This window comes from Macaca mulatta, chromosome 17 (assembly GCF_049350105.2).
Source record: "Macaca mulatta isolate MMU2019108-1 chromosome 17, T2T-MMU8v2.0, whole genome shotgun sequence".
In the NCBI taxonomy this organism is placed as follows: Eukaryota; Metazoa; Chordata; class Mammalia; order Primates; family Cercopithecidae; genus Macaca; species Macaca mulatta.
In genome coordinates this window covers 9,337,484-9,361,048 of record NC_133422.1, presented here as the reverse complement: position 1 = coordinate 9,361,048, position 23,565 = coordinate 9,337,484, and the positions used below count along the sequence as shown (strand labels likewise).

Here is a 23,565-nt window from a genome sequence, read left to right as displayed (position 1 = left end):
TGAGTGGCTCCCTGTGGTCGCAGTGGTCATTTACTAGCTTTAATTTTTTTTTTCCTGTGCAAAGTGGCATCGAAAAATGATTTTTAATTTGATCTCAAATGAATATTTGTTACATAAATTATAAGGTACCATCATCTGCATGTTGAATATCCCTTTTAGAAAGAGCTTTTAACAAGTTACTGAAAAATGTTTAAACAGAGGCAGAAGTTTAAGTTTGCGACCACTCTTTGCTGTGTAGAATTGCCCTGCGGGGTTCTAAAAAATGAACTCCCGTGACCCAATCATTTAATAAGCTTCACTGTTTGGAGGGGCCTCTTTCCACAGCCTGTTGCTGACTTCATTCCTCTATCCCATAGTTTGGGTGACCTTATTTGCTCCTAGGTGAGTAGGAGACTAAATGGCTGCTAGATAAGAAATCTGAATGCATTTGATGGTAATAGGTTCAACATTTTATTCCTTTCTTCAGGTTGTCAAATGCAAAGCATATTTTCCACAGGATGTGGGAGGCACCTTTCTTCCTTTTTTTTTCTTTTTTCTTTGAGATGGGGTCTCACTTTGTCACTAAGGCTGGAGTACAGTGGCGCAATCTCGACTCACTGCAAACTCCGCCTCCCAGGCTCAAGTGATCATCCCACCCCAGCCTCCCTAGTAGCTGGGCCTACAGACATGCACCACCACACCTGGCTAATCTTTTATAGTTTGGTAGAGATGGGGTTTCACCATGTTGCCTATGCTGGTCTCGAACTCCTGAGCTCGAGTGATCCACTTGCCTCGGCCTCCCAAAGTGCTGGGATTATAGGCGTGAGCCACCGCACCTGGCCATATGATTGTCTTTCTTTATTATTCATCAGTTTACGGCTTTTAATTTTGCACAGGGATGGGTTTATGTTTTAAATCTACAGAACCTAACTTTAAACATGGAAGACATGATTTTCCTCATCAACTCATCCCAGCTTCTCCTGATTACAACCAAATACATCAAACAGATTCCTAGGAACAAAAGAGATCGCCTTGAATTGTTTCCGCCCAGGAACTTTTAGGCATAGACACAGAAGCAGCAAGGTTTTCAGGCAGTTATCAATAGCCCAAGAGTGTGCTGATGGCAATGGCTAACAAAAATGCCTGTCCAGTGTCCTGGCTAGACCTCAGCTGGGCTGCCTTCATCTACATATTCCCATCACTTGATGCGATGCCAGGCATATGGCACATTTCCATAAATATGTGCTGACTTGAAACAAAGCAAGGCGATACCTTCCTGCAGAGTCCTCAAAAGGTGGGAGGTGGCCTGTTCCCAAGGGGCAGACATGTCTAAGACAGCAGCATTGGAGAGCCACACCCTTTCCGGGACAGTGTCCAACCTCCAGATGCCGGATGTCCTGGCCGGTGGGTGTGTGTCCCTCTTGCAGGTGTGAAACCCATTTCATTGGTAACTGTCTCCTCCTGGAATGCGTCTAGAACAGAACAGCTTTCACGGGAATTGCTGCACCCATGGTTGCGGCTTCTCCACGGAGCCCTGGCTTCCTGCCAGCCGGCAGACTGCTCTTAGACAGTCACAAAGACAGAGCTGACATTCAGAGAAGCGACCTTCAACTAGAAAATGAAGGTAAGGCAACCTCATGGAGCAGAGGCCAGGATTAAATGTATTTCTGTTCATGAAGCCCCCAGCACGGCGGCTGGCTGCCTCTGCCCCTCGCCAAGGTCACTGATGCTCAAGTGGAAGGAGCAGGGACTGAGGGGTTTCAGGATGTGAGGCTAGAAAGAATGATGAGTTTGAGGAAAAACAGAAACAAGCTGGGACCAGATGAGGCATCACCCAGACCCCAGGGCAGGAAACAAGGCTGCACACGCAAATCCTCAACGGAGCGGAAATACTGGTGTGCAAAGATTATAATTTTAAGGGTAGCCTACGTGATTACCTGGTGTGAAATGCATTCCCGGGGATGCCTCCAGCTATGGCATTTCTCCCAGTGCTGGGGTAAGTAAAGCACAAGTGTCTAAGAGCATGGGCTTTCGTGTCCAATGCACTGGAGCTTGTGGCCTGCTCACTGCTTACCAGCTGATGCTCCTGTGCAGGGAGTTAAGCCCTCTAAGCCTCACTGTCCTCATCTGTAAAATGGGGATTGCACCAGGACTTCCCTCCTAGGGCTAGTGTGAGGTTTAAATGGGATAATTCATAGTAAGTGCTCAGCACCATGCCTGGTCTCTACTAGTAATTCAATAAATATTAGCTGAGGCATTCACTGTTGATGGCTTCACAGCTAATCGGTACTGAGCCCTAATTCTATGCTGGCTGCTCTACTGCATCCTCTGTGTAAAGAGGGTTACTGAATGTCACAAAAGTCCTGTGAAGTAGGTGTGATTCCAGCTTAATTTTCTCAAGTTAAAAAACAGGAATCTGGGCAGCAGAACCAAGTCCACCTGAATCTGTGGAATCTCAAATCTATGCGTATCACTGCTACATCATCCTGTCCCAAGCCAGTGCTTCTCAAACTCAAGCATGCATTAGAATTAGCATGGCTGCTTAAAACAGATTTCTAGGCCTCACACCCAGAGTTTCTGATTCAGCAGGGGCTGAGAACCTGCATTTCTAACACATTCCCAGGTGCTGCTGGTGCTGCTGGTCCAGAGACCACACTTGGAGAACCACTGCTGTAAGCAAAGACAGTGCTTCTTAAACTGCAATACCAATTAACGGAGGATTCTGTTAAAATGCAGACGCTGATTCAGGTTGTGAATTAGTTGGGGTGGAATCTGAGAGTCTGCATTTCAAACAAGCCCCCTGGTGACAGTAAAGCTGCTGCTCTAGGGATCGCCCTTGGAATCACAAGGCCCTAGGTCTCTGTACTCAGGACTCAGGACCACAGAGCCCTGCCAGCTCTGGTGTGTGGAAGACCAACAGCCTTTATCACTTGTGCCAGAAGGCTGCTTAGAAACAGAGCAGAGGGCAGACGGTGCCCTACCACTGATTACAGGGACTTGCCCAGGGCTGCCACTCTGATCCTCCTACCTGTCTGAATTCTAGATCTTCCTGTTCTCTCTCCCTGGCTTGAGCCCCCACTCCTGGCCCTAGGACTGTCTGTTCACACTTGGGTCCGAGGCTGTGCCCTCCTGGCTAGTTGAGTCTCAGGTTACTGAATTTCCTTTGAGGCTCCTGCCTTTAGCTTCCCATCCTCCACATCTCTTAGAGTCACAGAGTGACCCCTTTCTGCTCTCAGGCACCTGCTCACAGCTGTCCTCTCCACGCCTGTTCCCAGACTCCTTGGAGGCACCTTCCACATCCATAAGAATGGCTTGCTCAACACCACAACCTCCAGATCCTGTCCAGAGCCAGCAGCCAAGACATCCAGAGTCTGCAGGAACGCCTCGACCACACCACCTCCACCAGCCAACATCTATCATTTCTTTTCTTTTTATTTTTGAGACATAGTCTCACTCTTTCGCCCATGCTGGAGTGCAGGGGTGCGATCTTGGCTTACTGCAACCTCTGCCTCCCAGGTTCAAGTGATTGGCCTTAGCCTCCTGAGTAGCTGGGATTATAGGCACGTGCCACCACACCTGGCTAATTTTTATATTTTTAGTAGAGACGGGGTTTCGCCATGTTGGCCAGGCGGGTCTGGAACTCCTGACCTCAAGTGATCTGCCTGCCTCGGCCTCCCAAAGTGCTGGGATTACAGGCAGGAGCCACAACATCTATCACTTTGAAGGCTCCCTTTTCTTTGCTCAGAAGAGGCTCTGTGGTGAAGTGGTCAAGAGTGTGGGAGCACCTGGGATTGAATCCGCCTCTGGTCTTCGGTGGCTGTGTGACCTAGGGCAAGTCACCTAGCTCTGGCCTCAACTTCCTCAGCTACAAAATGCCCCAATAGGGCATGTGCCCTTGGAGCCTACTTCGCTGGGAAAACTGAAGTCAACAGGCACAAAGCTCTCCTGTTCCTCATTCTGAAACTAAAAAAATTCCTCCTTCTAGAAGAAGTGTCTTATTCAAGGTGATATTCCTTGATGACCATTTCTCACACTCTTGGGCCTGTGACCTCTCTAGGAGTCTCATGTGGCTACTGTAACAAATTCCCATAAACTTAGGGGCATAAAACAACTCCACTTTATGACTCCACAGTCCTGGAGGTCAGGAGCCTGAACTGGTCTCACTAGGCTCAAATCAAGGTGTCGGCAGGTGTGTGCTCCCTTTGAAGGCTCCCTGGAGAATACATATCTTCCCCTTTTCCAGCCCCTCGAGGCCATCTGTGTCCCTTGGCTCATGGCCCCTTCCTTCATCAGATGCACCAACAGTGTAGAATCTGCAAATTAGCAAATCTCTCTCTGTGTGACCTCTGCTTCCATCCTCACATCTTTTTCTCCATCTCTGAGCCTGTAACTTCCCTCTTACAAGAAACGTTATGATTCCACTGGGCCCCAAAGGATACTCTCCCCATCTCAAGATGCTTGAGTTAATCATACCTGCAAAGTCCATTAACCACAGGAGGTAACACACTCTCAGGCTCTGGGGACTAGAACGAGGACATCACTGGGGACGTTGTTCAACCTAGTGCATCTTCTGAATTTCTCCTGAGCCTCTCCCTGAGATTCCCTCTGGCACTAAGGGTTTCACTCGGGCTCCATACACACAGCCTCTACAAATGGTGGTGTCTCTCTCATCTTTCCCAAGCAGAACAAGACCACACAAAAGCACAGCCTTCCCTCCTATGATGTCCTCTAGCTATGTGGTTACCCTCCATTTCTCTCCCTTTTCTCTCCCTCTTTTCTCCCTCTTTATATAGTCTTCCTTACAAAACAAACACAGGTCTCCTGTCCCTGCCAATTCCCTTTCTCCCACTGACTTTCAAATTACTGCGATCACTATGTCAGCTCTGCCTTTTCACTATATCTGGAATTTGGCCACATCTCCCCTTTTCACCACCACCATCCTGGCTGCCACCACTATCTCTCACCTACATAACTGCTATGGCCCCAACTGTTCTCTCTCCACTGTCCCAGTCCTTGTCTCCTGTACCATTTAGTCTCAGCACAGCAGCCAAAGAGACTCTGAAGACTATAGATGCAGCATGTTGCTCCTTTACTTAAAGCTCTCACCTCCCTCAGGGTCACTGCCAAGTCCTGCACCATCTCTACTCCGTAGCCTTCTGACTTCATTTCTCGGTCCTCTCCTCTGTTCACTCTGCTCCAGCCACACTTTGCCACTTCTTGAACACTTTTAAGCCTGTGGTTCTCAAAAGAGGACCCCCAGACCAACAACACTAGTAGCACCTGAAAGCATGTCGAAATGCAAATTCTTGGGTTCCACCCTCTTCCTCTGAATCAGAAACACTGAAGGTGGGACCCAGTAATCTGCATTTTCACAAACCCTCCAAGTGGTTCTGATGCTGAAGAGTCTCAGGGCCTTTGTACTTGTGATTTTCCTTGCACGGAAATCCCTTCTCCCAGCTTCCTCAGCAGACACCTGGCTCCTTCTTTTTGGGTCTGGATCTGAGCCCCAGGAATCCCTTCCCCAGGCTCAGGGACATGAGCATCAGCAGACCAGTGGCCCCTTGTCAGTCTGAGATTCACTCCACAGAGCGCCTTAGCCAAGCTTCTACGTTTAATACTAAATAATCCCAACCTCTTCCTGAGTACCCCAGCTGCTGCTTACAGTTGCTACATTCATGATAACCTAAGAGTTCTCTTTTTGATTTTCAAATGCCTAATTAACAATTCTTTATATTAAATTCTTACTGGTAGAATATTTGGTGTAGTTTCTGCCTGCTGATAGTACTCTGCTGATACTCTGGTGAACTCTGGGGTCTACACACAACTCCATGCAAATGTGGCCACAAGCAAATTGTCCTGTTTCCACCAGTGAGAACTGTGAGTGGAATGGAAGAAGATTCCTTGTCGTTCCAACTGTTCTCTGTTGAACGTACTTTGATATGCACTTTGTGTATGTGTGGAGTATCTGTATGTATCTTTGTATACTGTGGGGTTGCTTCCTGGGATGGAGTGATTTGTTATCTAAAATAAAACCCTTTAAATGACCCCCTACTATGGCTTGAATGGATCACCCCAAAAAGCATGTATCAGAAGCTTAATCCCCAATGCAACAGTGTTGAGAGGTGGGACCTTCAAGGGATGATTGAGTCATGAGGGCTCTGCCCTCATGGATAGATTAATGTCATTATCATGGGAGTGAGTTTCTGATAAAAGAATGAGTTCACCTCCCCCCTTCCCTTCTCTCTCTCTCTCTCTGTCCTGCCCTCACTCTCTCTCTTGCACTTTTCCTTCTGCCACGGTATGATACGGCAAGTTAGCCCTTACCAGAAGCAGCCCCTCAACCTTGGACCTCCCAGCCTCCAGAACCGTAAGAAATAAATCTCTGTACTTTATCAATTACTCAGTCTCAGACATTGTTATAACAGCACAAAATGGACTAAGACACCCCTAAGAAGCTATCTGGTTTAGAAACTCACTAAAGAAAAGAGAAAAATCCCACAGAAAAATACAAAACGCATTTGCCAATTTTTTTTTTTTTTTTTTTTAGATTGTTGACTTTCCTTCAAGGAGTGGAACTATATTGTCCACGAATGTGTCTGTGAATATTTTTTAGTCAGAAAAAAATCAGTCTATCCCCTGATCTCATTAAAAGAAGTTGAGTAAATGTAAAGAAGGACCACACTTGGAGCCTTTCCTGGGCACTCTGTGTCTGCATCTGGCCCCATCTGGTCAAGTCCTCCGTGACTTCACATCATCTCAGAACAGAGGATACATTTCTCAGCATGACAGATGAAGCCCTTCATCAACTCATTGTTGCTGGGAATGATTTAAGAAGGAAAAACAGGGTTTGGGGATAGAAAAGGGAGAGAACATGGATGGCAGAGCAGAAATGGAGGCTTTTGCACTGAAGCTCTGATGGGAAGAAAAAAGTGAAGGAAAGTAAACTTGGACGTAAACATTGAATGCCCAACCTGTCAGGAGGAGCGAGCTGAAAAGCAGGAGCAAATTGCTGATGCCTGCATTTTAGGACAGTGTCTCTATGAGTAACGGGCGGGATGGGGGGCGAGGGAAGAACCAACAAATCCAGTCGTAATATTGGGAGCCACTACGATTTGAGTGGAGAAACAGAGTTTAAAACAAAACAAAAACTCTGAGGATGCATGAGAGGCACCGTGCTTATAGGAAAAACAGGCATGGTTTTGGAGCCTGATAACCCTCAAGTCAACTCCCTTTCTGTACAACTGCTAGCCTTGGGCAAGTCAATTGATTGTTTCTCTGAGCCTTAATATTCTCATGTGTAAAACAGAGATAACATGACCTAACTTGCAGGGTTATTGTGAAAATTAGAAACCATGCATTTATGCTCCTTGATATTTCATTGGCATTTAGTAAATGGCAGCTTTGATTATGAATGATATACATGTGGTCTGCAAGCATCTGCGGAACGGCCCAGGGAAGGTGTGACAGAGGGGATGGTGGACTTGAGTCTTCGAGGAAACCTGGGGAGGTTGGTGGAGCGAAGGGGGGGACAGAACAGTTTAGGAAGGGGCAGGAGAAGTTGGCAGAACTTCCAAGGGGCATGTGGCTATCTTATGGGAGTAGCAGGAGTTGTGTGTGGGTGGGCAGACAGCAGTCTGAGGACGCTGTGCTAAAAAGCCTGAATTCTAGCTACCCTGTGAATGATAGAAAGTCACAGAAGGATCTCTCTTTATCATAGTGGTTTGATTTTTATTTTTTGCATGCTAAAAAAAAATTAAAGCATTATGAAAGTGAATGCAATAAAAAGTAAATTTCTCTCTCACCCCAGACCTTCCAGCTAGACAACTGCTGTTCCTGCTGGAGGAAAACATGTTTCTAGTTACTGATCGATTTTAATCAGGGAGGGGAAGTCAGATTTGTTTTTCAAATGTATCCCCAGTGGTAGCAGACAGGAGGGTAGACTTAGGGGCAAGGGTAGGGGTAAGGACTAGTGAGGAGGCTTTTGCAATAAGAAAGACTAAGTCATTATAATAATGAGGAGGAAGCAGAATTAGAACACACTTCCGAATTATAATCAACAAACCAATGACCTATTGGATGTAAAGTATGAAGGAGAGGAGGGAGAGAGCTGACGATCACTCCCTGATCAGGTATCAGCTTATTCTGTGAATTGTGGCATGTCAATAATGGAGCCACCAATTTGTGGCTGAACTTTTAAATCACCCCGCCATCCCCATCTCCCTTTCCTTATTTTGTGAATAATCGTCTGCAAGTTATAACCGAAATGGCTTTCCCACTAGAGGCTCCATTTTCCAATCTCCTTGGAACTTCGTGCAGGCACGTGACTCCGCTTGGGTCTAAGCAATGCGAAGAAGTGACATGTGCAACTTCTGGGTCATATGGGGAAACTTCTGGCCCTTTACTTTCTCTTTCTCTTTCCCTTAGGCTGAAATATGCCCTTTGTGGGCATCACTCTCAGCCATCCACAAGGACAGCAACCTAGGGATGGTGGCGATGAGTCCCTGATGCCCTTCTTGGGGCAGAGAAGCACGGCCACCCCTAGGCCTCTCAGCTTTGGACTATTACATGAGAGTGAAACATCCCTCTGTATCATTTATTTCATTGTGTTTGGGGGTCTCTGTTGTAGAAGCTTAGTTTGCACTTGAACTAACATAGGCATATAGGAGGAAAAGCAGGGATTTGTTTTATTCTGTTTTCCTTTGAGGTGGGGAGTGTGCAGTGGGTGGAAATAAGACTGTTTTGACTATGGAGAGTTGTCCTGCCTGTGGTTCACCAGGAGGTGAGCTCACAAGAGAGAGATCAGGGCTAGAGATTAGGAGATAGCGGTTTATAGGCGGTAGTTAAAGTTGTTAGGGGTAGACGAGATCATCAGAGAGATCATGGAAAGTGAAGGCCCAAGACAGTATCTAGGACAAATATTTTAAGGAAAAAGCACTTACCTCATTTTATGTTACAATCTTTTGCTGGCATGCATGTTTTCTCACCTGATTATAAATTCTTTGGGTCCCTGAATTAAAACCCCTAGAATACTTTCATGCGGAACAGACATTCAAAATTATCTTAAGAACAGCACTTTTAAAATACTTTATGTCTTGGCAATAGATTTGCTTTCTATTTTTCCATTTCACGACTGTAGACTTAGGCCATTCCGAGTCAGTCTTTAAGTGCTGAGATACAGAAGACAGGTCACAAGCACAAAGGAGTGAGGTGGGCCAGGTGGGACACGTGGCAAGCATGAGACATCCCAAGGGCTTGGGTGAAGACAGCAGGTGCCATTCAATAAGAAGACACATAGCACTACAGAAAATGGGCCATAGACGCTTCACAAAAGAAGATACACAGATAGCCAGTTGCCACATAAAATGTGCTCAACATCATTAGCGATCCGAGAAATGCAAGTCAAAACCACCATGCGATACTTTTTCACACTTACTAGAATGGCTAAAACAACAACAACAACAACAAAATTACGGACAAATGTTGGCAAGAATGTAGAGGGACTGGAGCCCTCCAAGATTGTTGGGGATGGTGCAAAATGGTGCAACCATTTTTGAAAACTGTTTGGTATTTTCTCCTAACGTTAAACTCACATCTAACCTATGACCAGCAATTCTATACGTAGGGATTTACCTGAGAGAAATGAGAACGTGTATGTCCACAAAAGGCTTGTAATAAGGATATTCATAACAGCCTTATTTATAACAGCAAGACAGTGGCAACAACCCAAATGTCTACCAGCAATGCATAAATGCATTGTGGTATATAGTTACTCATGCAGATGGAATGCTAGTCAACAATAAAAAGGAGCAAACCACAGATACACTCAGCACTGTGGATTAATCTCTTATGTGGAGCAAAAGCAGCCAGACACAGAAGAATATACACTATTCATTCTACTCATATGAAATCTAAGAACAGGTAAAACTAATGTATGGCGATAGAAATCAGAAAGGGGTTGCTTTGGAGGAAGGGGGGCTTGGCTGGAAAGAGGCATGAGGGAACTTTCTGGAGCAATGTAAGTATCCTATTTCTTGTTTTGGGTGTTGATTACACAGATGTATTCATAGTCCAAACTTCTCAAACTGAACATTTAAAAAATAAACTAAAAACAACAAAAAGAATAGTCTTTTTTTTTTTTTTCTGAGACGGAGTGTCGCTCTGTCGCCCAGGCTGGAGTGCAGTGGCATCATCTTGGCTCACTGCAAGCTCCGCCTCCCGGGTTCATGCCATTCTCCTGCCTCAGCCTCCCAAGTAGCTAGGACTACAGGCCTACCACCACGCTTGGCTATTTTTTTTTTTTTTTTTTTGTATTTTTAGTAGAGACAGGGTTTCACTGTGTTAGCCAGGATGGTCTCAATCTCCAGACCTCATGATCCGCCCGCCATGGCCTCCCAAAGTGCTGGGATTACAGGCATGAGCTACCGCGCCTGGCCTAGTCTTTTATATTTATCCACATGGTTACCATTTTGACCATCTTAATTCTTTCCTATACATCTAAGTTTCCATCAGTTTTAAAGGATATTTTCTCTAGACATAGAATTCTGGCTGACAGTTTTTTTTTTCTTTCAGCATTTAATACAAATGTCATTCCACTGCCTTCTGGGCTCTGTTCATTTCTGACAAGGCTAACCGTCATTTACATCCTTGTTCCCCTAAATGTAATGCATGTCTTCACTAAGCGCTTTTTAATATTTCCTCTTTATGTCTGATTTTCAGCAGTTTGGCTCGGATGTGCTTAGGTGTGGCTTTCTTTGCATTTATCCTTCTTGGGGTTCACTTAGCTTCTTGGGTGTTCAGGTTGCTCTTTTAAAATCAAACTCAGGATATTTCTGCCCATTATTTCTTCCATTTTTTCCCTTCAATCTCCTCTCTCTTGTCCTTCTGAAAACTCAATTACACATCTGTTAGACCTGGGTGCTATAGTCCCACAGATCACTGCTACTGCCCTTTTTTTTTTTCTCTCTCTCTCTTTTCTTCTGATTGGCTAATTATCTGTTGATCTATCTTCAATTCACTGACTCTTTTTTCTGTAGTCTCCAGTCTGCTTAAAAGCCCATCGGTGAATGATTTATTTCAGAGGTTCTGTTTTTGGTTCTAACATTTCCATTTGGTTCTTTTATAATAGTTTTTATTTCTCTGTTGTGCTCCTCTATCTGTTTACTCATTACATTCCTCTTTTTGTAGAAGTGCTAGAACGTGTTTATAATAGCTTTTACATTTTCGTATCTGCTAATTCCAACATCTGGGGCATTTCAATATCGATTTCTTTCTTTTTTTTTACACAACTTTATTTTTATTTTTATTTTGAGACAGGGTCTTGCTCTGTTGCCCAGACTGGAGTACAGTGGTATGATCACGGCTCACTGCAACCTCCACTTTCTGGGCTCTGGCAATCCTTCCACCTCAGCCTCCCAAGCAGCTGGGACTACAGGTGTGCAGCACCATGCCCAGTTAATTTTTGTACTTTTAATAGAGATGGGGTTTTGCCGTGTTGCGGAGGTTGGTCTCGAACTCCTGAACTCAAGCAATTCACCTGCCTTGGCCCCTCAAAGTGCTGGGATTTCAGGTGTGAGCTAACATACCTGACCCTCAATACCCATTTCTATTGACTACTTGTTTCCTTGATGATAGGCCTCGCGTCTTTGTATGTCTATTTTTGTTCATGCTCAACACTGTGGATGAGGTAGTGCAGGGAGTCTGTACGACACTGTCTTCCTTTAATGGGCATTGAGTGTGTTGTTCTGGCAGACAGTTCACTTACTGGATCCCTTTGATTCTGTCACACATGGTTTTATTCATCTTTCGTGCTAGAGAGACACTTGTTCTAGATAACAGTCATTCTACAGACCGGCCTTTCTCAGGTCTCAACTGATTGCTCACAGTACTTGGTGAGAATCTTCCCCCCGACTGGGCTGGAATTCCCGTATTTCCCAGCACTGCACAACGGGTGGAACCTCCACTCAGCACTCAGACCTGCCCTCAGCTGCCCTCTGCAGGCCTTCTGAATATGTGCAGCCTACCCTTTACCTAAGATCACATGGGAACCCCCCCCCCCATGTAATCCCTGGGGCCCTGCTCTGCTCAGCTTACTCCTGTCCAGTGCTCACCCCACTAGTAGCTAGTGGAATTCCTAGTCACTTCAATTGCCCTGTACTCTCGTGTTTACCTCTTCAGCCCAGCAAGATTGCGGCCACAACCTGCACACCTCCCGCGCCCAGGTTTGGTGAGCGGCCCCAGGCAGTAAGCTGGGGCTAACAGGGGACTGATTCATTTCATGCGCTTCCCTTTTTCCAAGGATTAAGGCTATGGTGTCAACTGTGCAGTGCTTAGAAACAGTTGCCTCATGTTTCGTCTGTTTTATAGCTGCGTACCGGTGGTTATCACAGTCAGTACCAGTTATGCTATTACGGCTAGAAGCAGAAGACAAGGCATGAATAGTTGAGAAAAGCTTCCGGTGATTCTAATAGGATTCTATCTCCTCCTATGGGGATGTCTAAACACTGAGGACCTAGAAAAGAAATCATTATGCAGATAGCTCCTCAGGGATATCGTGGCAAGATGCCATTGGTATTGATAGAGCACACGACTGACTTTGATCCACTGAGCAGCCACTGATTACAATTTTGCCTTTCTAAAATTGATCAAGTGTAGGGAAGAATCATTTGTTCACTGACTCCTACGTTTCCTTAAAGCTCAGCAGTTTCCTTGCTACGGCCTTTCCTGGACCCCTGACTGGGTAACAACCCTCCTCTAAACTCCCAGACCACTACCACCTTGCTCCCAGGTAGGTCTGCCTATAAAGAGACGTATTTCTCATTGTAAATTAATACATTGGTAATTTGGTTTTCTAGATCATGCTCCAGTAAACTGAGTTAAAAGTATTTCCCTGAAAGTCAGAACCATTCCTGGTGTACTAACAAGGAAAATTTAAAAAGCTGGACCACAGGGAATCCACTAACATAAGCACCTGCACTTAGCTGCCAGCCTGGGCTCTCCAGATGACACCTCACCTGGAATCATCTATCTGACTGGCTAAACTCTGACCATGTTCTTCATCAGGACCTTTGTAAATAGAAAACAGCTGTGTTGAAGAGCCCTGGATCTTCATCAGATTCATACTGAAACTTAGGTTTCAGTAGCAGTGACCTAGTTAGGTCTTTACATGATTACTTGCAATGCAGAATTGGTCAAGTTATCATCTTGTTCAACAGAATTAACTTTCTTTGGCTGAAAAAGTGCAATTCTTATCAAAAAGAGACTTGACCACTATATAAACATACACTGCAATTTATATATTTGTTCAAATCATCTGCCAAATTAAGCAAATAGACTGACAGTACATTTAATACCTAACCATGGCCCTGGTGGTATCAGTGGTTCTTTGAGTGAATCAGGCTAATTCATAATGGCTTAGACATGACCAAAAAAAAAAACCAAATGTTAAAAAATCTGCCAAGAATCATTTGAGCCTCATATCCCAGACACCAGCCCTGCTTTTTATGCAAGCAATAGTAAGTCTCATAAACACAAACTCATTTCCTCTATTCCTCCTGCTTAGAGATAGCCATATAGAAACAACTGTCTTCACTGTTTTTCCTGTTTCCCAGTAGAGAGATTAAGTCAATGTTGTCATTAATGCTGTCTCTGAAACTGATCAAGTGTACAGAAGAATCACTTGTTCACCGACTCCTACATTTCCTTGAAGCTGTTTTTCTCCTACCTCCTTTTCTGGACCCCTGACTGGGTTACAAACCCTCCTCTAAACTCCCAGACCACCAGCACCTTGCTCCCTACACTGGATATGAATGACCTGCTATGTGTCTGTCTCTCCAATACACAGGCATTTCAGGAGTGCAGAGCCCTGGTCACATCTTTCTTTTCCTCCTGGCACAGCAAAGAGTACATCTGTGTTGAATAAAGTTTATAAAATGAAGCAGCTGAATTCCCCACATTCATCGTGCTAATCCCTGGGCCAGAGGCTTAACATACCCTGGAAAATAAGCGGAAGTCCCTGTTCACGAGAAACTCAACTGAGTCGATTATGTTTGCATAATTTGCATGATTGTCTGTAATTTACAACATATATTTTGCAAATGCTCTTCAGCCATTTCCAGGTTAAATCTATAACACGTTATGTCTTTTTCTTGCTATTTATTATCTTCTCTCAGACACCAATTTAGATCTTACAAAGCGAAGGCAGCCTGATATGGTTATGGTGGGAAGAGATAAGGATGCAGCTCTGTTCTTCTTAATAGGTATGTGATTTGGGGTTTGCTTCTATTCTGTATAGCCATGATATATTTACTGTGAAATTGATGGTGGTATTATCTCCCTTGCCTATCTCCTACTGTTGTTGTCAGGATCAAATGCAGTAATGTGTGAAAGAGCTTTGTAAACTATATACCACTATTCAAATATTAGATTTACGGAGTCCTAAACCAGTGGAGGCAGCTGACTCTGTTTCCGGAAGCTGCTTGTCCCCAGGGTGATTTAGGGGTTGCCCTTGGTATTGGAGCTATTCTAGCCAGTCAGTTCAGGTTAGTTAAAGATTAAACTCACAGATTTAAAAATATTAACATTAGCAGGCACAGTGGCTCACATCTGTAATCCCAGCACTTTGGAAGGCCGAGGCAGGAGAATCATTTCAGTCCAGGAGTTCGAGACCAGCCTGGGCAACGCAGTGAGACCCCGTCTCTACAAAATATATATATACACATATATCTACTATATATATATACACACAGTTGGGTGTGGTAGCATACACCTGTAGTCCCAGCTACTCTGGAGGCTGAGGCAGGAGGATCACTTGAGCCCAGGAGTTACAACTGCATGTCTGCACTCCAGCCTAGGTGACAGAGCAAGACTCTGTCTCAAAAACAATAATAACATATATCAGAAAAAAGTTATCTTTATCTTTATTCATAAAAGAGTAAACATTTTAAAGGGTTACAAAACAAACACCTCCACATAAAATAACCAGAAAGTGTTAGGCATATAGATGTAAAATAATTTTATAAATATCAAAAAATACGTTGCTGCCAACTGGAATGAATCATTTTCTCAAAGTGTAGCAGTTTTGTGAAATTGTAGCTGATAATGTATTTTCCATGGCAACCAACCCTAGTCTCTGGTACATTTAAGGGAGTTTGCAGTATTGATATTACTGTGCATGGGTAAGCACCTGTTTGGATAGAAACTAAAATGACTTTAGAAAATTACATTTACTGGAATAAAATCTAATCATGGCAGTTGACATCACTGGTCTGAAATTTTCCCCGCTTAGAACTGATATTATTTTCCTATAACAGGGGCCTAGTCATGCTGAGTGGTCCATTGTGCAAACAAATCAGTAATTTTATTTGAAGCTATATTGTCACTTGCAAATTTCTGACAGTAGTCCGGGCATGCAGGCTCATGCCTATAATCCCAGCACTTTGTGAGGCTGAGGTGGGCAGATCACCTGAGGTCAGGAGTTTGGGACCAGCTTGGCCAATATGGTGAAACCCCGTCTCTACTAAAAATACAAAAAAAATAGCTGGGTGTGGTGGCACACACCTCTAATCCCAGCTACTCGGGAGGCTGAGGCAGGAGAATCGCTTGAACCCAGGAGGCAGAGGTTGCAGTGAGCTGAGATTGTGCCACTGCACGCCAGCTTGGGCAACAAGAGTGAAACTCCATTTCAAAAAAAAATTTGGACAGTACACTAAACCTACTAAATCTAAACCTTCTTTCAAATAACACTCCTCACCTCACCATCAGCTTACCTAGGAAAGAGCCTGGTATATATTTTGGGTGCCCCCTAAATTTTGCTGGCAAATTGAATGAGAAGATCCAACTCTGCTAATCAGAGAGAATTTTGCATTCCATAGATTTTGATATGTTGTGTTTTTATTTAATTCGAAATATTTCCTAATTTCTCTTGTTTCCTCTTTGACCTATGTGTTATTTGGATGTTGTTTAATTTCCAAATGTTTGCAGATTTTTTTCCAGATATTTTTATGTTACTGATTTATAGACTATATTATAGTCCAAAACATTTTGTATACTTTCAGTTCCTTTATATTTGATGAAGTTTGTTTTATGGCTCAGAATATGGTCTGTGTTGCCAAATGTTTCACATATATTTGAAAAACATGTGTATTCTGTTGTGGAATACACAGAATACACATGTTTGGATGTATAGAATGGATACAGCATTCTATAATGTCAGTAAGGTCAAGTTGGAAGATAGCGTTGTTCAGGTCTTCTACAGAAAATCAGCTGACTGATTTTCTGCCTGCTTGTTCTGTTGTTACTCAGAGTGGAGTGCTGGGGTCTCCAATCATAACTGTAGATTTGTCTATTTCTCCTTTCAGTTCTATCCATTTTTGCTTCAGTGTTTTGAAGCTCTATTGTTTGGCATGTAGGTATTTGGTATCATTATGTCTTTTTAGTAAATCAACCTTTTTGTCATTATGTAATGGTCATCTTCATTCCTAGCAATATTCCTGGGTCTGAAGTCTACTTTGTGTGATATGAATACAGACACTCCAATATTCTTTTGATTGATGTTAACATAGTATATATATTTTTTTCATCCTTTCACTTTTAACTTATTTGTGTCTTTATGTTTGAAGTGGGTTTCTTTTAGGCAGCATGTAGCCAAGTCTTGCTTTTCTTTTTTTATCTAGTCTGACAAACTCTGTCTTTTAGTCGGTGTGCTTAGAACAGATAGTTTTATGAATCAGAAAACGTACATTCTTTTTGTGATCCCAAGGTTGGTTATTTTTTTCTGCTGGTTTCTTGGTTTCTTAATTTTGAGTCAGCTTCTTTAAAGCTGGGTGAGAGAGGAGACAGCAGAATCTAATCTGAAATGTAAGGGAATTAACACATACTGAGCACCCACTATTCTTCCAAACATTCTGCTAGATCCTTTGCCCTCACCTACCTCATACCTACTTACGACAGGACTACTATCCCCATCTAACTGTTGAGGCAATTGAGGACCTATGATATAGGGTGCTAGTCACATTCTCCCCTTCTTCCATAGTAATAACATAATATCTTGGCAAGGTCACCAACAGGAAAAAAGCACATTTCCCCAGCTCCATTGTGGCTAAATTTGACTTGTGACTTAGTTCTGGCCAAAGAGATGTATAGTCAAGGACACTTCCTGGACACTTTCCCCCAGAGAGAGCAGATCCACTTTCTCTGCTTCTTTGTTCTTTCCTTCTTCCAGCCTGCCACCTGCAATATAGATGTAATGACTGTCACACCAACTGTCACACTGGACCACAGTCGGGAGGGTATCATGGTCCTCCTCCTTGCGGTCATAGGACAGTGGCTGTAAGGAGCCTGGGTCCCCAAGGACGGGGAACAGTACCACAGCTGCTCCTCAGTGCTCACCTTTTGACTTCTATGTAAGAGAGAAATGAACAGCTGCCTTGATTCAGCTACCATTATTTCGGGATTTTGTTCCTCATGCCTGAACCCAATCCTAATGGATATAGCCTAGGACCAATTAAATCACACTGTGTTATAATCCATGTTTGGACAGATTTATACTAGCGTCTATCATGGTTTTGCGTAGAAGTCATATGGAGTTAGGAGTAACAACTATTTTATTTTGTTTATCTGATATTTTAATTTACCAAATTAAAAATTGGAAAAAAAAAAGCCACTTGGTAGTCAGGGTGCAAATGCTGTGGTGAACTTAGATACTGTATGTGGGAAGAATTTAAGACTTTTCTCCGACACCAGCTGTATGCTGTTAGGAAATCACTTACTCTTTCTGACCCTCAGTTTTCTTATGTATAAAATAAGGATACCAACGCCTACTTTACTGTTTGAATAAATAAAACATGTCATATGGAAGGGCTTGGAGGTACCAAGCACTGTGTAACTAAAAGGGATTATAATCATTAAGACCAGAAGATAATTTTTTTTTGATAATCATGAATGGTAAATCATCTCACAAATACCTTCCACTGTATGTGTGTGTATGTGTGGGCTGCTAGTCATAAATGAGAGCATACTGAAAAATGCATGCTAGTCAATAACTTAAGAACATAATAAATAACAATTCAGTGCTCACTGCCACAAACTTAGATTCCTACCACATCTTTATATCAAGCTCTCAAAATTTTTTCTTACATCTTTATTTTATATTATAGAAAACATTCAGGTATTGTTTTGCTATATTTCAATAAACTGACCTTAATCAAAACATAGATTTAACTATTTGGATTTCTGTACAATACCTGAGAAACTCTGCTAGAAAGAGTGCTTTAGGCCAGGCATGGTGGCTCATGCCTGTAATCCCAACACTTTGGGAGGCCGAGGCAGGCAGATCACTTGAGGGCAGGAGTTCGAGACCAGCCTGACAAACATGGCGAAACCCCGCCTCTACTAAAAATACAAAAACTAGCTGGGCATGGTGGCCCGTGCCTGTAATTCTAGCTACTAGGGAGCCTGAGGCATGAGAATCGCTTGAACTCGGGAGACGGAGGTGGCAGTGAGCTGAGATCACACTGCTGCACTCCAGCTTGGGTGAGAGTGAGACTCCGTGTTAACAAAAAAATAAAAAAAAAAAAAAAAAAAAAAATAGAGCATTCTGTTTTTCAACTATATTCCATTTTTAGTATTTTTAAAGTGTTCAGAAAAGATAAAAAAGCAAAGTCCATCTTAAATCTGTACCCAGCAGGAAGATGAAAACCTGTGGCCTGGCTTGGGTGGGGACACCGAGAACAGAGGCTGTCACAAGCTCTGAAAAGGGCACAGGAGCAGGAGGCAGCTTTGTCCAGCAGTAATGGGGACTGGGGGTAGCTGCAGGTGAACTGGGCAATATCTGGGCAAGGTCACCAAGGGGAAAAAAACACATGTGCCCATCTCCATTGTGGCTAAATTTGCCTTGTGACTTAGTCCTGGCCAATGAAGCCAGCAGCTGGGGTGATTGAGAACTCCAAAGTTAAGAGCCAATTTCACACCACATTCAGATAGTCACAGCTTTGAGCAGCCCCAGGGAAGAGCGTGATGGGAGTTTTGCTGGGGAAGCATCATTGGTTCATGCACATTTCAACAGGCTTTCCAGTCTGGCCGGCAGGGCAGCAGGGTTAGCGAGGGGTGCCAGCCGGAGGGCTCCATTGTATCGCCGCTGCATTGCATGTTTTCTGTCTGGTGGAGTTTGTTTAATTCATATTGATTTTTAAGACTCAGGTTTTCTAATAAGGCAGTCACAGTGTGACTATGATGTCATTTTCTCTCTCAGCTTGGCTAGGGAGAGAACCTTAAACATCCACCTGATGGCAGTAAACAAAACGTGAGGCATACGATCTCGAAAGGAGATAATCCTTTCTGGGGAACAGCATCTTATAAACCGATTTCAGTGCTTACAAATACATCAGTGCTCTTCAGTGATTCAATATTCGACTTTGGAATTTGGAGTGTGGTGTTCCATCAGAAAAATCAAGGGTCATATTTTATTTTCTGGAAAATTTTTAAATGTGATAAAAAATCAAATATTAAATCTATTTCTAGCATCTTTGCTCTTCCTCCCTGGGTGTGGTGCTGGATTCTGGTTTCCTGGGGATCCAAAATGCCCTTTAATCTCCACAACCACCACCACCTGGGGAAGCCTTTTCCAAGGACACACCCAATTCCCCAAAACCCCACAGACAAGAGCCATCACCCATGGAGGGTGAGTTGAGGATGAGATCCTTTATGACCAGCATTTTTAAAAAATAAAAATGGAGGCCACAGTTTATATACCCCAACGCCAACTACCTAGAGCCAGGTAACCGAAACTTAAGTCACCCTGATTTCCCCAAACAGGCAATTATCCTATCCCTAAACAAAACACACAAGTAAGCTTTTGGTCTTTATAAGCATGATTGAATGAAATCAAACCAATCAGCTACAGATGAATCAGCTCAAACAGCTCTATTTGCCTGAAAAAAGAATATATGACAGCCAATCATGAAAAAAGTCAAAATCTTTATGCTCTAGAAATTGTGCTGCAACTGCTGTAAAGTTGAGCCTTAGTAGCAGTTTTTGGTTTGAGGTCTCCCAGTTCATGACGTATACTTTCATATGCATCATATATTCCTAAAATTCTAACTTGATCTGATTTCATTTTTGACACCAGAGTGCCCTGTCTCCAAGGAAACATATGTTGAGTATCCCTTATCTGAAATGCTTGGTACCAAAAGCATTTCACATTTCAGATTTTCTTTTTTTTATTTTGGAATATTTGCATTATACTTACTAGTTGAGCATCCCTAATTTAAAAATCTGAAATCCGAAAGCATCCACTCAGCATTTCTTTTGAGCATCAGGTCGGTGCTCAAAAGGTTTTGGATTTTGGAGCATCTCAGATTTTGGATTTTTGAACTATGGATAATAAACACGTACAATGTAACACAAATATGAGCAAATTCAGCCACTCCATAGGGACTGTACTCTTGAACCACAAAAGGCTCCGTCGTAAACTATACCCTGATACATACTTGGATATTATGTGTCTCTTCTCATTTGTGTGTATGTTTGTGTGCATGAGAGGGAGAGAGAGAAGATTTAATTTCCTCTTTATAAGACAACCCTAGCAACACAAGATGAAATCCACCATAATCTTTTATCTTGATTTACAGAATAAATATCCAACACATTTTGCATTATAGATACATTTGGGACAAATGTAAAATCCTCCCAAAATTATCAGTCAGTGCTTTTGAGAATATATTCCCAAGAAAATAACAAAAGAGGTAAAAAGTAATTTGCAAACACTATACTTGTTGCATAACAACAAAAATGGTAAAAATCCAAATGCTCAAAGAAAAGGAATGTATTCTAGTTTATCAGCACTACAGAACATTTTATGGCTATGAAATGACAAGTATGAAGACTCTGATACATAGAAAGAGAAACAGGGAAACACTCGTTCTGTCCTTAGGTGTGCAGAATGGGCAATGCCTGCAAATGATCATGGCAACCACTGTTCCAGGGCGGATTTACTGGGGGCAGCAGGTGTTGGTAGGTGCTCCATGGTTGTGCTCTCCTCCCCTGCCCACACGCATCTATTTGCATCTTAGCATATGAGGTCCACAGTAGACAGCACCTCTTTCACAGAATCTCTGGTACTAAGTATCGGGTCAATCTAGCCCACACAGCACCTCTGTGCAATCTGGGGAAAAAGTGTCCCTTCCTCTGAGTGGCAGCAGCCTCATGCCAGGCCACAGGGCTTGGTGGTGGCTGCAGTTGGATGCATTTCAGCCCTGACCCAGAGGGGTGCCCCTTTAAACAGTATAACCTACTGCACCACCCATGGTGACCCTGACCAGCCTGTGTCTGACAAAAAGTAGGTGCTCTAGAAACAGCTGTTGGATGCATGAATGGACTGAGATTAAGGAGAACGAAGTTTTTCCTTTGGTGCTTTTGGCACATATCCCAGCTTTAGCCAAGATCTTTGAAACAAGTCTGTAGACTGATTTCTAAAATGCAATGGATAGGGTACTGTCACTCTGGTCTGGACTAGCCCTAAACTCCTATGACTTCCCTGTCTGCTCCACACAAGGTGCTCAGAACCTCGCAAAATGAGTGAATCATTCTCCATGACTGTAGGACCGACCTGGTCTGGATGTGGTATAAAATATATTTGGTCCTTCTTCCCAGTTTCTGGCACAAGTCTCTAAAATGCTTGGAGTTTTTCAAGTGGCAGGATTACCTTTTGTGACTCATAATGATCCCCTTTCAATCACCCCTGAGTTTATGCTAAAGATGACTTAGGGCAGGGTCCCTATTTGACTTTAGGATGGGGCTGGTCACTAGAATGAAGAAGTCATTAGAGGATTGGAACTTTCAGTCCCACCCACCGACTTCCAGGGAGAGGAAGGGAGGCTGGGGATAGAATTATATAAACTTTATAAACTTTTTTATTTTTTTTGAGACAGAGTCTTGCTCTGTCGCCCAGGCTGGAGTGCAGTGACACAATCACAGCTCATTGCAACATCCGCCTCCCAGGTTCAAGCAATTCTCCTGCCTCAGCCTCCCGAGTAGCTGGGATTACAGGTGCCTGCCACCACGCCTGGCCAATTTTTTTTTGTGTGTGTTTTTAGTAGAGATGGGGTTTCGCCATGGCCAGGCTGGCCTCGAACTCCTGGCCTCAAGTGATCCACCTGCCTTGGCCAAAATTATATAAACTCTTGAATGTGATTCAACAGGCTTTGGGGTTGGTGAGTATACTAAGGTACAGGGAAGATGGTGCACCCAGAGGGCATGGAAACTCCCCATCTCTCTCCCTGCCAAATACCCTGCTCTATGAATCTTTCTAGTGAATTATCAAATCTAAGGAGGCAGTTGTGGGAACCTCTGAGTTTATAGCAGATTGGACAGAACCTTGGGTGGCCGCTGAGACTTAGGACTGGTTTCTGAGGTGGACATGGTCTTGTGGGACTGAGCTCTCAACCTGGGGGTCTATACTAACACTGGGTCCTTGGTGTCAGAACTGAATGGAATCACTGGACACTCAGCTGATGAGGAAGAATTGGCTGTCAATATGGAGAAACCCTCCATACCCTGGGCATGAGAAAACAGCACTCACTAGGGCATGTTCTCAAGGTTTACTTGTAAATCAATTGCCAGGAAATTCCTACTTAAAGACTACTGGAGATTCTCTTCCAGTGTGTGAGGACACACATCGAGTCTCTGGTAGAGGGCACTAGTCCAACTACGGACCTTCTAGAATATTCAGTCGTGATACCACCAGAGAGGTCACAAATGGGAAGGTATAAAAGGGCAGTGTCTGCAAATGTACTGGGGATTGCTTTCCATGCCTTGCTCCCCAAAGTCCATCTCACCAGGAGGGTAGCTGACTTGAGAAGACTGAGTTCCCCAGGCAGGCGGGCAAAGGCGAAGGAAGGAGGCGGGAGTGAAGGAAAGGGATATCCTTTGCCATTTCTCAGGAGCCAGGCCAGCCTCGGTATAATCTCCAAACAGGTGCAATTTGTCTTTCGCATCTTCCTTTTCTGCGCCTTTCCCCACCCACCTGTGCTGCTCTCCCTTGGCCTGCCTTGCTGCCCAGGGCCCCCCATGATGGGATCCTGCCCTTCCAGGCCTATCCCAATTGATGTACTTCCTGCCTCAACCCTGTCCCTGGCCCAAATCAAACCCCCCGTTCCTTCAGTGTAGTTCATTGAATCTCCAACTTCACTGTACTTAATAAACAGCTGGGGGCTTTAAAAAAAATGGCCTAGGCCTCCTCTTCAAATGTTTTGATTCTGTTGCCTAGGGCATCACTGCAGGTGATTCTAATATGCATCAGGCCTGTGAACACAGACAAAGCTGATTCTGACCAGATGCTAAAGCTTTTTGTTTTGTTTTTTTTTTTTGAGACAGAATTTTGCTCTTGTCACCCAGGCTGGAGTGCAATGGCACAATCTTGGCTCACTGCCACCTCTGCCTTCTGGGTTCAGGTGATTCTCCTGCCTCAGCCTCCTCAGTAGCTGGGATTACTGGCACCTGCCACCACACCTGGCTAATTTTTTGTATTTTTTTTTTTTTTTCTTTAGAGAGATGGGGTTTGACCATGTTGGCCAGGCTGGTCTCAAACTCCTG

At 43.7% G+C, this 23,565-nt stretch overlaps 1 protein-coding gene and 2 long non-coding RNA genes across 6 annotated transcripts in view; 1 reads left to right on the top strand and 2 right to left on the bottom strand.

The window, feature by feature from the left end:
• Window positions 1-23,565, bottom strand: part of MTUS2 (microtubule associated scaffold protein 2) — a 429,611-nt gene that overhangs the window by 41,862 nt on the left and 364,184 nt on the right. The window lies entirely within an intron of this gene.
• On the top strand, window positions 512-23,440 carry LOC144336225 (uncharacterized). The gene is made up of 2 exons (XR_013407839.1): window positions 512-3,577; window positions 22,068-23,440. It is a non-coding gene; the product is annotated as an uncharacterized LOC144336225 (long non-coding RNA).
• Window positions 7,705-18,560, bottom strand: LOC144336223 (uncharacterized). Its single transcript, XR_013407837.1, has 2 exons — window positions 18,313-18,560; window positions 7,705-10,397 (listed from the first exon to the last, which is right to left on the bottom strand). It is a non-coding gene; the product is annotated as an uncharacterized LOC144336223 (long non-coding RNA).